At 40.0% G+C, this 16,318-nt stretch overlaps 1 long non-coding RNA gene across 5 annotated transcripts in view; it reads left to right on the top strand.

Moving 5' to 3' along the window:
* LOC139439704 (uncharacterized) overlaps positions 1-16,086 on the top strand; it is a 79,715-nt gene extending 63,629 nt beyond the window's left edge. For all 5 annotated transcript variants that reach the window (XR_011649752.1, XR_011649751.1, XR_011649748.1 and 2 more), the window contains 3 exons: positions 13,585-13,669; positions 14,071-14,149; positions 15,964-16,086. This is a non-coding gene — a long non-coding RNA (uncharacterized lncRNA). The remainder of the gene's footprint in view (positions 1-13,584; positions 13,670-14,070; positions 14,150-15,963) is intronic.
* The last annotated feature ends 232 nt before the right edge of the window (positions 16,087-16,318 follow it).

The following is a 16,318-nucleotide window of genomic DNA, read 5'->3' as shown; positions in this document are numbered from 1 at the left end:
GAAGTCCATGAAGCCATTTCCTATTATAAGGTCCTGTAGATGCTTCCCTACTTTGCTTTCCAAGGTCTTTATGGTCTTGGGTCTTATATTTAGGTCTTTGATCCATCTTGAGTTGATTTTTGTATAAGGTGTAAGTTGATAATCCTCTTTCATTCTTTTACATATGGATATCCAGTTCTCCAGGCACCATTTGTTGAAGAGGGCATTCTCTCCCAGTTAAGAGGATTTGGTGGCCTTGTCAAATACCATATGGCTATATATATCAGGATCTATATCAGAACTCTCAATTCAGTTCCATTGGTCAATATGTCTATCCTTGTGCCAATACCATGCTGTTTTCACTAATGTAGCTTTGTAGTATGTTTTGAAGTCAGGTAGTGTGATTCCTCCAGTTTCATTTTTCTTTTTCAATATGTCTTTGGCTATTTGGGGTCTCTTTCCTTTCCAAATAAATTTCAGAGTTAGTTTCTGTAGTTCATTAAAGAATGATGTGTTGATTTCTATTGGGATTGCATTGAATGTGTAGATCAGTTTTGGTACGATAGACCTCTTAATAATATTTAGTCTTCCTATCCATGAACAGGGAATATTCTTCCATTTATTTAGGTCTTCTTTGATTTCTTTGAACAGTGTTGTAGTTTTCTGTGTATAAGTCTTTTATGTATTTAGTTATATTTAGTCCTAGGTATTTGATTTTTTAATTTACTATTGTGAATGGTATTTGATTCCTGATTTCCTCCTCAGATTGCTCATTATTGGTGTACAGAAATGCTACTGATTTTTGTGCATTTATCTTGCAACCTGCGACTTTACTGAACTCTTTTATAGTTTTAGGAGCTTTGTTGTAGACTTCTCAGGGTTTTCTATTATAGGATCATATCATCTGCAAATAGTGAAATTTTGACTTCTTCCTTTCAAGTTTGGATGTTTTTATGTCTGGTTCTTGCCTCAGTGCTCAAGCAAGTAATTCTAAGACTATGTTCTATAGGAGGGGTGATAGTGGGCATCCTTTTCTTGTTCCTGATCTTAGAGGAAAAGATTTTAGGATTTCACCATTGTAAATGATGTTAGCTGTGGGATTTTCATATATACTCTTTATCATGTTCAGAAAGTTTCCTTCTATTCCAATCTTTTGCAGTATTTTTATCAAGAAAGGGTGCTGTATTTTGTGAAATGCTTTTTCTGCATCTATAGATATGATCATGTGATTTTTTCCCCTCAATCTGCTTATGTGGTGTATTACATTAATTGATTTTCTTATGTTGAACCATCCTTGCATACCAGGAATGAACCCCACTTGATCATGGTGTATAATTTGTTTAATGTGTTGTTGAATATGATTAGCAAGTATTTTCTTGAGGATTTTCACATCAAGGTTCATTAGAGAGATTGGTCTGTAATTTTCCTTTCTGGTAGTGTCTTTGTTTGGCTTTGGTACTAGAGTAATGTTGGCATCATAGAATGAGTTAGGCAATGTTCCTTCTGTTTCAATTTTTTGGAAGAGTTTCAGCAAGATTTGGTGTTAGTTCTTTCCAGAATGTTTTGTAGAATTCACCTGTGAAGCCACCTGGCCCAGGGCTCTTTTTAGTTGGGAGGCTTTTAATGACTGGTTCTATCTCTTTACTTGTGATTGGTTTATTTAGATCATCAACTTCTTCTTTTGTCAATGTAGGCTGCTTATGTGTTTCTAGGAATTTGTCCATTTCCTCTGAATTGTCATTTTTGTTGGAATATCATTTTTCAAAGTATCCTCTTATGATAGTCTTTATTTCTGTGGGATCAGTGGTGATATCTCCTTTCTCATTTCTTATTTTGTGTATTTGCATCTTCTCTCTTTTTTTCTTTGTTAATCTAGCTAAAGGTTTGTCAGTTTTATTGATTTTCTCAAAGAACCAGCTCTTGGATTTGTTTATTTTTTCAAGTGCTTTTTTATTTTCTATTTCATTTAGTTCTGCTCTGATCTTTGTTATTGCTTTCTTTCTTCTTCCTTTGGGGTTAGTTTGTTGTTTTTTAACTAACTCCTCCAAGTGTGCATTTAGTTCTTCAACTTTAGCTCTTTCTTCTTTTTTGATGTATGAATCTGCGGCTATAAATTTCCCTCTCAGTACTGCTTTTGCTGCATCCAATAAGTTTAGATATGTTGTGTTATCATTTTCATTAGTTTCAAAGTAGTTCTTAATTTCTTTTGAGATTTCTTCCTTGAGCCACTGTTTTTCTAAGAGTGTGTTGTTTAACTTCCACATCTTGGTGCCAAACCTGGGTCTCTGGTCCTTGCAAATTTCCAGCTTCATTCCACTGTGGTCAGAGAAATTATTTTTTATGATTTCTATCTTTCTGAATTCATTGAGACATTTTCTGTGGCCTAGCATGTGGTCTATCTTGGAGAATGATCCACGTGCACTTGAGAAGAATGTATATCATGCTGTATTTGGGTGTAATGTTCTGTATATGTCGATTAGGTACAGCTCCTCTACTATATTGTTCAAAGTCTTTGTTTCTTTACTGATTCTCTTTTGAGAAGTTCTGTCTAAAGTTGAGAGTGGTATATTAAAGTCCCCCACTATAATTGTAGAGGCATCTATTCCTTCACTTAGTTTTTCCAGTGTTTGTCTCACATATTTGGAGGCACCCTTGTTAGGAGCATAAATGTTTATGAATGTTTTTTCTTCTTGAAAGATTATTCCTTTCACTAATATGTAGTGTCCGTCTTTGTCTCACAATTGTTTTGCATTTAAAGTATATTTTGTCTGATATTAATACAGCTACTCCTGCCCTTTTTTGGTTATTGTTTGCTTGTAAGATTGTTTTCCAGCCATTCACTTTCAACCTCCTTGAACCCCTGGGTCTAAGATGTGTTTCTTGTAGACAGCATATAGATGGGTCATATTTCCTTATCCAATCTTCCAGTCTGAGTCTCTTGACAGGTGAGGTTAATCCATTGACATTCAGTATTATTACTTTCAATGAATTACTTATATTAGCCATATTTTCTTTGCATTTGTGTTTGTCATATTCTGTTTGATTTTCTTTTTCTGTGTTTGTCTTTTTAGTTTCTCTTACACTCTCCTCCAACTCTGTCTCTCTTATTTTTTTATTTCTTCCTGCAGAACTCCCTTTAGTATTTCTTGAAGGGCAGGATTCTTGTTGGCATACTCTCTTAGTTTCTGTTTATCTGTGACTATTTTGAACTCTCCATCATTTTTGAATGCTAACTTTGCTGGATAGAGTATTCTCAGTTGGAAGTTTTTTTCTTTTAGTACCTTGACTATAGCATACCACTGCCTTCTTACCTCCATGGTTTCAGATGAGAAATCAGCATTTAATCTTATGGAGCCTTCTTTGTATGTGATGATTCTCTTTTCTCTTGCTGCTTTTAGTATTTTCTCTTTATCTTGAGCATTGGATAATTTGACAAGTATATGTCTTGGGGTAGACCTGTTGGGATTTATACTGTTTGGGGTGCGTTGTGCTTCCTGGATATGTACATCCATCTCCCTCAATAGGTTTGGGAAGTTTTTAGCCATTATTTCCTCCAGCACCCCCCCCCCCTTTCTGTCCCCCTTTGCTTCTCTTCTCCTTCTGGGATGCCTATAATATGTATGTTTGTGTATTTTGCATTGTCATTCAGGTCCCTAAGCCTCTGCTGGATTTTTTCTATCTTTTCATTGACCAGTTCTACTATCTGTTTGATTTCAGTGGGGCTGTCTTCCACATCACTTAATCTCTCCTCTGCCTCTTTGAGTCTGCTGTTATTTGCTGAGAGTGTATTTTTGATTTCTTGAATTGTGCTGTTCATCACCATCATATCCATTATATTTTTGTGTATGATTGCAAATTCTTCTGTGTTGTCTCCAATTGTTTTTCTTCATATTCTCAATCTCTTCCTTCACCTAAAATTGGTCCCTAATATATGTTTTGAGATCTCTAATTACTTGTTCGATGTTCTGCTCCTCTTCCTGGTTTTTAGTTTGTTCATTGGATTGGGGCATGTTTTCCTGATTATTGGTTTGGTTTGTAGTTTTTTCTTGTTGTCTGGTAATCATTTTATCTTGACGGGTTTTGTCAGTTGCTTAGCTTCTTTGTCTAGTTTGGAGTTTAATTAGTTGTTGTTTTTGTGTGCATGTTAAGTCTTCTCTTTTGTCACTTTGTTCTTCTTATTCTATTTCCTTGTTATTGGCTAAGTTCACTTGAAGGAAAATATTAGGGCCAGAGAAAGCAAAAGGAGTAAGAAAAGAAAATGAATAATAGTAGTATTGATAGTAAATATTAACAGAGGAACCATGAGAGATATAGGAGAATGGATATTAGACCATGTATGGTATGTGGAGTTATAACAGTAAGAAAAGTAGAGTACATAAAATTCTGAATATGGGGAGGAATACAGTGTGAATTAAAAGGCCTGGGGGGTTCAGGAGAGAGGGAAAGAGAAAAGAGAGGACAATAATACAAAGAGTGAATATAAGGCAGAAAACAGAACAAAGGTATTAGTTATAAAAAGTAAAAAAAATAGGGGGCAAACAAAGAGAGGTGTAATGTAAGAGAAACAATCAATGAGGGAGGATAGAAAGATGTAGAGGAAAGGGAATAGTGTTGGTGGCCAAAATCAATACACACAGAAAAGAGTAAATAGAGGATGGGGAAATACAGCACATGTGAAGCTCTCCCTGCAGAACCTAATGTAAGAAGAATAAGAAAGCAGAGAAAGAAAGAAAGAGAAAAAAAAAAGGGACTAAAGGGAGTGGGGAAGTGAGCAGGAAAAATAAAAAGAGAAAGAAAGAAAAAGGAAGGAAAAAAGGGCCTTGGGGAGATAAAGAGGAAAGAAAAACAAGGAAAAACCAACCAAATACTAGGGAAAGTTTCAAGCAAGGAATCCTGTTTGTAGTTAAATAAAACACTTAGGGATCTGATGTTCCCCTTTTCTCCCTTCCTCACTTCCCTCTCTCCCAGGCAGCAGGAAAGCTGCCTGAGAGTTCCAGTAGGAGATTCAAGGGGGTCCTTGTTGAATCAGCTCTGCACAGAAAACAATAACTCTTAATTTCCAGAGAGAGCACCCACACAAAGACCCTCTATGGGTCCCATACTGGGCAGTGCAGACTATTGTTGAGACTTCAAGGAAAACTGGAAATAAACAAAGACCACCCAAGTGAAAATAAGCAAAACTCTTTACTTGGGGCTTGTTATAACAAGGGAGTCAGCCACCTTCACTTGCATTTGGCAGAGACACAGAGGCAGATATGAAAGTACAAAAACTTCAGAGTAGAAAAAGGGAAGGGCTTCAAGTATTCCCTGGTCGAAGGTTGTTGGCAAGGGGAAGTTGGAGGTGGGGCATCATATGTGATTGGTTAGGAGAGCATATTGAGTTTTTCTCTGGTTGATCCTAAGTTGGAAGTAGGGCAAAAATTAAGGATACTGGCGGTTATTAAGTCCTGTTTTTGGGTTGCTACAGAAGTTGTGGTCTGGCTTCCTTGACTGCTTGCTTCAGATTATGAGTCAGAATTCAATTTTTACATATGGTCTGGCCATTTCCATTTATATATTCAGTCTCTCAACACCAAGTTCTAGCAAATGGTCCCAGAAGCCAGCTCCCCAATGTCAAGGGCTGATATTCTTTTTCTCAGAATGAGGTGTGGAAATGCAGAAATTGAAAGGCAGCTTTGGTTTCTGCATGTGCTGGAAGGAGGATGGGAGTCAGTTAAACCAGGCCTCTATTGGGCCACACTAATCTAAACATCGGGGTGACAAAGAGAATTCTGTAAAAATGAAACAGAAATTGCCATAAGCCCTCCCTATAATGACCACATTTTGTGTAGTCTCTGGGGTCTGCTTGGACTCAAATCCTAGCTCCTATAGCTGTGTAACTTTGATCAAGTTACTTAAACATCTCTGTGCCTCAGTTTCTTCATCTGAAAATGAGGAAAACATTGGCCTCATTCCGGGACTATATGAGGATTGCATGAGATAAGGTGTATAAAGCTCTTAGGACAGTGCCTGGCAAACAGTGAGCATTTAAATGTGTGCTACTCACCTTATACAAAGATCAACTCAAGATGGATCAAAGATAAGAGCCAAGATCATAAAGATCTTGGAAAGCAGTGTAGGGAAACATCTACAGGACCTTGTAATAGGAAATGGCTTCATGAATATCACACCAAAAGCACGAGCAGCAAAAGAACAAATAGATAAATGGGACTTCCTCAAAATTAAAGCCTTCTGCACCTCAAAGGAGTTTGTCAAGAAAGTAAAAAGGGAACCCACACAATGGGAGAAAATATTTGGCAACCATATATCTGATAAGAGACTTATAACTTGCATATATAAAGAACTCATATATCTTGAAAACAAAAAGATAAACAACCCATTTAAAAAATGGGAAAAAGATTTAAACAGACACTTCTCCAAAGAAGAAGTACAAATGGCTAAAAAGCACATGAAAAAATGCTCCAAATCTCTAGCTATCAGGGAAATGCAAATCAAAATGACAATGAGATACCATCTTACTCCCATAAGATTGGCAGCTATGAAAAAAACAGAAGAATACAAATGCTGGAGAGGATGTGAAGAAAGGGGAACACTCATCCACTGCTGGTGGGAATGCAGAAGGATCCAACCATTCTGGAAGACAGTTTGGCAGTTTCTCAAAAAACTAACCATAGATTTGCCATAATACCCAGCAATACCACTGCTGGGTATATACCCATCAGAACTGAAAACAAGGACACAAACCGATATATGTACACCAATGTTCATAGCAGCATTGTTCACTATCGCCAAAAGTTGGAATAAATCCAAATGCCCATCAACAGACGAGTGGATCAATAAAATGTGGTATATACACACAATGGAATACTACTCGGCTGTAAGAACAAATACACTACAATCACACGTGATAACATGGATGAATCTTGAGAATCTTATGTTGAGTGAAGCAACCCAGGCATTGAAGGACAAATACTACATGACCTCAATGACTTGAAATAAGCAAACTGCCTCAGAGAGCTAGCGTCTGGAAAAGAGGCTTACAGGAAATCGGGGGGTGGAGGAAGGATGTGAGTTAACGTCTGCAGGGGTGGAATCTGTGATGAGCTGGCGGTAAGTATGAGCACAAAGAAGGGACAAAATGGGGGCAAGGGGTTGCCTTCGGGTGGGGCTTTGTGGGTTTGAGGGGGGCTGGGGATGGGAAGAGGGGTAATATTGTCCAAAAATTCGGGGGAGGGAGGGGCAACATACAAACATGGGAGAGTGTCAGGTGTCCGTTGAGAACAAAATGTTGAGAAAATCGTATCAAAGTATAAGTAGGAGGGACACCTGGTTAGGATGCTCAGGGGGTATTGTCTGATGCGGGACGGACTCCGGGGGAATAGCTGAAGGCTCATTTTGCCAAGGTGGGTTGTACCATTGGGAAGAGACCCAAGAAGTGAGAGTTGGGGTGGACCCACATCCTGGGGAGGACTAATGACGTCAAATAGAGAGAACTGTATCTCTCGTGAGAAAGGGCGGCTCCCAGGGCATTAGGGCAGTTGAGAAAGTCAGGTCTTGAATACTGCTGCAAGTATCTCTGGACATGGCTTCTCGGGAAATGGAGATTGGCTGGCGTTGTGGGCCTCAAGGGGAGGGGGAAAATGGATGTGGAATGGATGAAACCAAGGTAAATATGTGGGCAAGAGAGGAGTTCTGTGAGAGTACACGAGGATGAATATAAAACATGAAATATTACACCAGAAACATATAGGGGACGACAGACTAATAATGTAAACCATAAGGCAAAACATAGGATAACTAAAAAATTTAGAAAACTGTACAATCTAAAGTATGGACCACATAGTAAGCACAGATGTCACCTTGTTTGAAAGCTATTGTCCCGGAATCTGTACATCAGTATCAGGAAATATGAGATGAATAAGCTAAAAGATTATTGCTGTGGAAGGGAAAAGGTTTTATGGTGGATCTGGGGAAGTACTGTATATTGTGTATATGAATTTCAGTGATCTAAGACTCTTGTGAAGCTGACATTATGTTGGGATTCACTTTACAGGAAGTTTTGGATCACAGAGTGGTTCAACAATGGCAGCGGAGGAATACTGATATAGGATGTTATTGACGGGATATATATGGCTGACAGGGAGTTATACAGGGCATATGCCCAGGGTATATAGTAATGTCTAGATGTACTCATAGTGGAAACAATTAAAAACAACAGCTGGGGCGGGTACTGGGCGCCTGGCCGGGGGGTCACGGTCATGGGCCCTGGGGAGCAGCAGCAGTCCCCCAGGGGCAACGGCAAGAACCAGGAAGGAAGGAGGGCCCAACAGTGGGTTCCTGATACTAATGGCTATGCTTTTGAGCCTATACATCTGCAATAAGAACAAGGCCTAGAGTAGCACTGTGCCTGGGAGTTTCCTCCTGACAGCCTTCATGTTACTCAAATGTGGCCACTCTCACAGCCAAACTCAGCATGTAGATGCAGTGCATTCCCCCCAACGTGGGACATGACACCCGGGGATGAGCCTCCCTGGCACCGAGGGATCACTACCACATACCAGCTGAAGATGCAACTAGAAAATGACCTTGAATTAAAGGTTCAATACGGATCAGCAGAATATCCCTGTCTACATATAATAACATGACTTCAAAATGATGTTTGACCTAATGGAAGGGGGAAATGGAAAGGAGAAATGAGATTATAAGGCTATGAGTCTCTAAAAAAGAGTCTGGAGGTTGTCAGAAGGAATGCCCTTATGCACAACTGAGCAGAGTCTAAGAGACAGATAAAGTAGATACAACCCCAGGTATTGGTTCTTTTGAGGGATAAAGAGACCCACGGGTTCTATGGTCATGGCAGATGGGGTTCACTGCCATGGCAGATGGCCCTTCTTTGGAGCTGGTGTTTCTACATGATGGAATTGGACTCAGAGGGGATCTCTTCCCACAAGACTTGCATGCTGCTTTATTGGAATTGTAGTTGGTGCTGGGGTTTAAGATGTATTTAGGGGATTTGAATCTCTGGACTGATAATAAGACACCCAGGCCCAGAGCCTCAACAGACTTCAGCGCCTACACTTTGATTTATTGGACTGACCCCACTCAGCTAACATGGAGTTGAAGAAGGTCAACCACCACACCAAGGAGCCTAGAGTGTCTACAACTGAAAGCAGGAGGAGTGCATCCAGTATCCATGTGGAATCTAACCCCCCACTTGATATAGATGTGCAATGGACACAACCAATCCAATGTCCACAGAGAAAATGTGGAATGGGTGTGGGAAGGGTAGCCATGGTGGCTGCTGGGTTTGGGGAATGGAAGGAAGAGATGAGATGTGGAGGCGTTTTCGGGACGTGGAGTTGTCCTGGGTGGGGCTTCACGGACAATTACAGGACATTGTAGATCCCCCCAGGGCCCACTGGATGGAACGTGGGAGAGTGTGGGCTATGATGTGGACCATTGACTACGGGGTGCAGTGATGTTCAGAGATGTACTTACTGGGTGCAATGGATGTCTCACGATGATGGGAGAGAGTGTTGCTGTGGGGGGAGTGGGGTTGATTGGGACCTCGTATTTTTTTAATGTAATTTGTAAAAATAAATAATTTTAATAAAAAATAAAAAATAAATGTGTGCTACAGATAGCCCACTTTTTTTTCCCCCACTTGACTTTATTTGAGTCTTTGTGTACCATTTTGGGTTGTTTTTTTTTTTTTTTTGTCATTTTTTGTTTTACTTTTAGCATTCTTTATATATTCTAGATACAAGTCACTTTATCCGACATATGATTTGCAAATATTTTCTCCCATTCTGTAGGTTGTCTTTTCACTTTCTTTTTTTTAATTAAAGATTTATTTCATTTATTTCTGCCCCTCTCCTTGCTCCCGTTGTCTGCTCTCTGTGTCCATTCACTGTGATCTTCTGTGTCTGCTTGTATTCTTATTAGGCGGCTCTGGGAACCAATCCTGGGACCTTCCGGAGTGGGAGACAGGTGATTACTCTCTTGCACCACCTCAACTTCCTATTCTGCTACCTCTTCTTATTTTCTCTCCTCTGTGTCTCTTGTTGCATCATCTTGCTGTGCCAGCTCTCAGCGTCAACCTGCACTCCTGTGTAGGGTAGCTTTCCCACTATGGGTTGCATTCCCATGCAGGGCAGCACTCCTGCACAGGGTGGCATTCCTGCATGGTCTGGCACTCCGCATGGGCCGGCTTGCTGTGTGGGCCAGCTTACCCTTACCAGGAGGTCCTGGGCATTGAACCCTGGACCTCCTCCATGGTAGATGGGAGCCCAATTGGTTGAGCCATATCTTTTTCCCCTTTCCACTTTCTTGATGGTGTCCTTTAAAACACAAAACTTAACATTTTGTTGCAGCCTAATTGAGCTATTTTTTCTTTCATGCTGTGTCCAAAAAGGCTTTGCCTAATGCAAGGTCACACAGGTTTACTCCTCTGTTTCCTTAGAGTTTTATAGTTCTAGCTCTTAGTTAGGACTAAGATCAATTTGGAGTTATGTTTGTGTATGGTGTAAGCAAAGAGTCCAACTTCATTCTCATGCATGTGGTTGTCCAGTTATCATAGCATCATTTGTTAAAAAGACTATTCTTTCCTCATTGAAGTGTCTTGGAACTCTTATCAAAATAAATCGACCATATTTGTGGTGGCTTGGAGCTATGTATCCCAGAAAAACATATTATTTCTCTTAATCCATTCCTGTATTTACAACCCATTGTAAGTAGGACTTTTGATGAGGTTACTTCATTTAGGGTGTGGTCCAACTGAATCAGGCTGGATCTTAGTACTATTACTAGAGTCCTTTATAAACAGAATGGAGTTCAGACACAGAGAGAAAGCTGGGGAGCAGGCAGACACTGGAAGTAAACGGGACCCAGAGGAGAAGTCAGAAGAGGCTGCCATGTGCATTGCAGAAAAACCAAGTGTGGTGTATACATATACATGTTTTACTCTGCCAAAGTGCTGCCAATGCAAAGTACCAGAAATCTGTTGGCTTTTATAAGGGGCATTTATCTAGCTTACAGTCCCAAGGACATAGAAAGTCCAACTCAAGTTACCAGGAGAGGTGCTTTCTCACCGAAGTCAGCCACCACGTGCTGAAGCAAGATGGCGGGCGATCTCTGCCTGGTCTCTCCTTGCCCTCTGGGCTTCCTCTTCCTCTTGAGCTCCCTGGGCCCAGCCTCTTGAGGCCTCATGCTTAAGTGATTGTGTAGTCCTCTCTCTCCTGGTTTAGGGTCTGTTTCTTTCCAGGTCTTCTATAGCAGTCTCGACTGTTCTGCTCTCTTCCCAATTTCTGCTGTAAGCTTTCAGGCAAAATGGCTCATCTCTCCCAGGGGCCTCAGCTGATTGAGCCTTCTCTTTTCTGTCACATGGCAGGATGGAAAATGACAGAGCTGGGAAGCGGGTGTGACTCAAGTGGTTTTGGGCTCCCGTCTACCTTATGAGAGACCCTGGGTTCAATTCCTGGGGCCTCCTGGCGAAGGAAAGCTGGCCCGTGCCACGGAGAGCTGGTGGCCTGCACCGCAGAGAGCTGGCACAGCGAGATGACACAACCAAAGGAGACGCAGAGGAGAGACAGTGAAAGATGCAGCAGACCAGGGAGATGAAGTGGCACAGGCAATTGATTGACTCTCTCCCACACTGGAGGTCCTGGGATTGATTCCCAATGCCTCCTAAAGAGAAAGATGATAAGATAAAGACAAGCAAACAGAGAAGACCACACAGCAAATGGACACAGAGAGCAGACAGCGAGCGCAAAAAGGGGAGGGGGATAAAATAAGATAATACAAATTCTAAAAAAAAAAAAAAGACAGAGCTCTCGCTTCCTGTGTGTGTCTCTGTTTATATCAGACCCGGTAAGGGGGTGGGGACTCAACCTGGGTCATGCCCACTGACATAGTCGAATCAAAAGACCAAAGCAATCTTATCAAATAATCTAAACAAATGTCCCTCAGCTGAATTTAATGCAATCACAGTGTATCACACCCAATAGATTTAATTTACAAACATAATCTTTCTCTTTTTGGGATTCATAAAATAATCTCAAACTGCTACAACATACAAGAGAATATTAGCCTTAAAGAGGAATTAAATTTTTATACATGCTACAACATGGGTGAACTTTGAATGAAATAAGGTCAGACTCAAAGGGAAAGATATTGTATGATTCCATTTATATGAAATAGCTAGAGGATGCACATAGAGACAGAAGGTAGAGTACAGGTTACTAAGGAGGGGGAGGGGGAGGGGGAGGGGAAGGGGAATAGAGGAGTAATTCAAAAGGGTTTCTGTTTGGGGTAAAGGAGAAGTTCTGGTAATGGAAGGTGTAAGGGGAGTACAACACGGTGAATGTGACTAATACCACTGTGGTGTGCTTGGGAGTGCTTGAGATGGGAAAGTTTATGTTGTGTGTGTATTTCTACAATTACAAAAAAAAGAGCTACTAAAGAGACAATGACAAATGTTATACATGATCCTGGACTGGACCTAATAACAGAGAAGAAAAGTCTAAAAGGACATTATTGGGACATATGAAAAAATTAGAATATAAACTATAAGCCTTATATCAACATTAAAGTTCTTGAACTTGATGCCTGCACTTAAGGTGGTTACACTAGTGACTATCCTTGTTCTTAGGAAATGTACATGAAAGTATTATGTGTTCAAGGAAATTAAGGTATACAAAACTACTAGCAAATGTTTAAAAATGTATAGATAAATCGATGGATGGACAGATGGACAGTTGGACTGAAAGATCTGTAGATAGAGTGATATAACAAATGTGGGAAAATGTAAAAATCATTATATTGGGTTTAACTGTGGGGTTTATGTTGGAGTTTTCTGTATGGGTTTTATATTATTTTTGCAACTGTCTTATAAGTTTGAAATCCCTTCAAACTAAAAGTTTAAGAAAAAATTGACCATAGATGTGATGGCTTATTTTTGAACTCTCAATTTCATTCCATTGATCTATATATCTATCCTTATGTCAGAACCATACAGTTTTAATTACTGTAGCTTTGTAATAAGTTTTGAAATTTGGAAGTACTAGTCCTCCAACTTTGTTCTTTTTAAAAGATAATTTTGAGTATTTTGAATTCCTTGCATTTGAATATAATGATCAGCTTGTCGGTCTCTGCAAAAAAATGACAGCAAGATTTTGATGGAGATTGTATTGAATCTGCACATCAGTTTGAAAAGAATTGCCATTTTAGCAATATTATGTCTGTTAATCCATAAACATGGGATGTCATCGCATTCATCTGGGTTTTCTTTAATTTCTTTCAACAATGTTTTGAAGTTTTCTTAGTACATGTTTTATATTCTTTTGTTAAACTTATTCCTAAATATTTTATTCTTTTTGATACTATTATAAAAGGTGTTATTTTCTTAATTTTGTGTTCAAATTGTTTATTACTTGTGTATAGAAATACAATTGACTTTTGTATATTGAGATTGTGTCTTACAACCTTGGTGAGCTCATTGATTAGTTCTAATAGCTTTATTTTTAAATTTTTTCTCTTTCAGGTTTTTTTTTTTAAAGATTTATTTATTTACTTTATTTTTCTTTCTTTATTGTCCCCCTCCCCCAGATGATTCTCTCATCTATCTGCTCATTGTTTGCTCGCCTTCTCCGGGAGGCTCTGGGAACTGAACCTAGGACCTCCTACATGAAAGGTGGGTGCCCAATGACTGAGCCACATCTGCCCCCTGTGGGCTGTGGCTTCTGCTGGCTTGTGGCATCTGCTCATTGTCAGGGGTTGCACCTGCTCATCTTCTTCTAGGAGACCCTGGAACCCGAACCCAGGACCTTCCATGTGGTAGGCAGGTACCCAAATGGTTGAGCCAAATCTGCTTCCCTCTAATCGCTTTTTAAAGGGATTCTTCAGGACTCTCTATATACAAGAAAATGTCATATGCAGATAGAGATAATTTTACCTTTTCTTTTCCAATCTGGATGCCTTTTGTTTGTTTGTTGGTTTAAAACTTTTTTGCCTAATTGCCCTGCCTAGAACCTCCAGCACAATATTTAATAGAAACAGTGAGAGCCAAATCCTTGTCTTGTTCCTGATCTTAAGGTGAAAGTGTTCAGTCCTTCACCATGTGGCTGGCCGAACACTGGTCCCCAGAGATGTTCCTGCCCTAATCCTGGAACCTGTGAGTATGTTACCTTCCATGGCAAAGGGAACTAAGGTCGTTAAGCAGCTGGCCTTACAATAGAGGGATTATCCTAGATGATCCTGAGGGGCCCAATATAACCACAATGGTCCTTAAAAGTGGAAGAGGAGGGAGAAGAGGGAGAAGAGGGAGATGATGGCACTAAAGAGGTGGCCTGGTTGGCTTCGAAGGTGGAAGAGGAAGGTGGTGTCAAAAGGAATTTGGCCTCACCTACAGAGAGGTCTTGCCTTTGTCCCAGATCCTGCAGAGGTCAACTCTAAGCACTTGGAACTTCCTGAGTGTCTTTTTAATAGATGGTAGGCCTCTTAGGCCACACCTGGTAGTTTATGCTAATAAGATGCCTCATGGTGGGAGTGCAAGATGACTCAGTATGGGGCTGGTCATGCCAGAAAGGCCAACCATGTGATTGGAGGGTTGGTCCTTGGAGCTGCTTGATATCAACCTGACCCCTGGGAGGGTAAGGAGCTGGAGATCAACCACTGGGCAATGCTTCAATCAATCATGCCTATGTGATGAATTTCCAATAAGAACTCTGGACACTGAAATTCGGGTGAGGTTCGTGGGTTGGCAATACACAGTGTATATTACTACACATCCATATTGAGAGAGTAACATGTCCAGAGGATGACAGAAGCTTCGCATTTGCAACCCATCCAGACCTTGCCCTGTGCATCTCTTCCTTTGGCTAGTTCTAATTTGTATCCGTTCACTATAATAAAACTGTAATAGTAAGTATTGTGTTTTTCCAAGTTTTATGAGTCATTCTGGTCAATTATCAAAACTCAGGGTGGATTTGGGAAACTCTGAACTGGCAGTTGGTGTCAGAAGTCTTCAGAAGACTTAGCAGGCTGGAGGACTAAGCCCTTAACTTCAAATATAGCTAACTCCAGATAAGGGCCATGAACCAAAGAATGTGGGTAGCTGTCTCTGGAAGCTGGAAAAGGTAAGGAATCAGATTCTCCTCTAGAGCATCCAGAAGGAATCCAACCTTGCCAACTCCTTGATTTTAGCCCAATAAGACCTATTTTGGGCTTCTGACCTCTGTAACTGTAAGATAATAAATTCATATCATCTAAGACACTAAATTTATGGTAGCTTGTTACAGCAGCAATTGGAAACTAATACATATCATTAAGTACAATGTTAGGCATATGCTTTTTTGTAGATGTCCTTTATCAGATAGAGACGGTTTCTTTCTATTTTGAGTTTGTCAAGTGTTTTAATCACAAAAGGGTTTTGGATTTTTTCAAATATTTTTCTGCAGCCATTGAGATTATCATTTGGCTTTTCTCATGTATTCCTATAATATGGTATTTATATCAATTGAATTTTGCATGTTAAACCAGTCTTGAATTCATGGTTCCTAGATTTATAGGTTCCTAGATTCAGTTTGTTTATTTGTGAATTTTTTTAGAAAAGATTTTATTTATTTATTCCATGCCCTTCCCTCCATGCAGCTTGTTTTGCTGTCTGTTCTCTGTTCTCTGTTTGCTGCATGTTTTTTCTATGTCTGCTTGTCTCCCTTTGTTGCATCATCTTGCTGTGTCAGCTCTCCATGGTGCGGGCATGGGCAGCCAGCTCTCCACAGCATGCAGGCCAGCTTGCCTTCACAGGAGGCCCCGGGATGAGAATCCAGGGCCTTCCATATGGTAGATGGGAGCCCAACTGATTGAGCCACAGCTGCTTCCCTATTTGTGATTTTTTAAAATGACGCTGGTAAACCTTTATTTTATTCTCTTGTTCTTCTTTTATTATTATTTATTTATTTACTAAAATTTATTGTAATTTTTTAGGAGGCACTGAAGATTGAACACAAGACCTCAGACATGCAAAGCAGGTGCTTAAACACTGAGCTACAGCTGTTCCCTGTGATTATTTTTTTAAAAATTGGAATAAAACTGATCTCATAGGATGAATTGGGAAGTATTTTCTTTTCTTCTGTTTTTTGGAAAAGTTTATGAAGAACTGGTATTAGTTCTTGTTTAAATGTTTGCTAGAATTCACTGGTGAAACCATCTAGGCTGGGCTTTTCTTTGTGAGAAGATTTACAATTAAAAATCCAATCTAGGGAAGTGGACTTGGCCCAATGGATCAGGTGTCTGCCTACCACATGGGAGGTCCATGGTTCAAACCCTGGGCCTCCTTGAC

Source organism: Dasypus novemcinctus, chromosome 9, assembly GCF_030445035.2.
Source record: "Dasypus novemcinctus isolate mDasNov1 chromosome 9, mDasNov1.1.hap2, whole genome shotgun sequence".
Lineage (NCBI taxonomy): Eukaryota > Metazoa > Chordata > Mammalia > Cingulata > Dasypodidae > Dasypus > Dasypus novemcinctus.
This window is presented reverse-complemented; position numbering and strand designations above follow the sequence as displayed.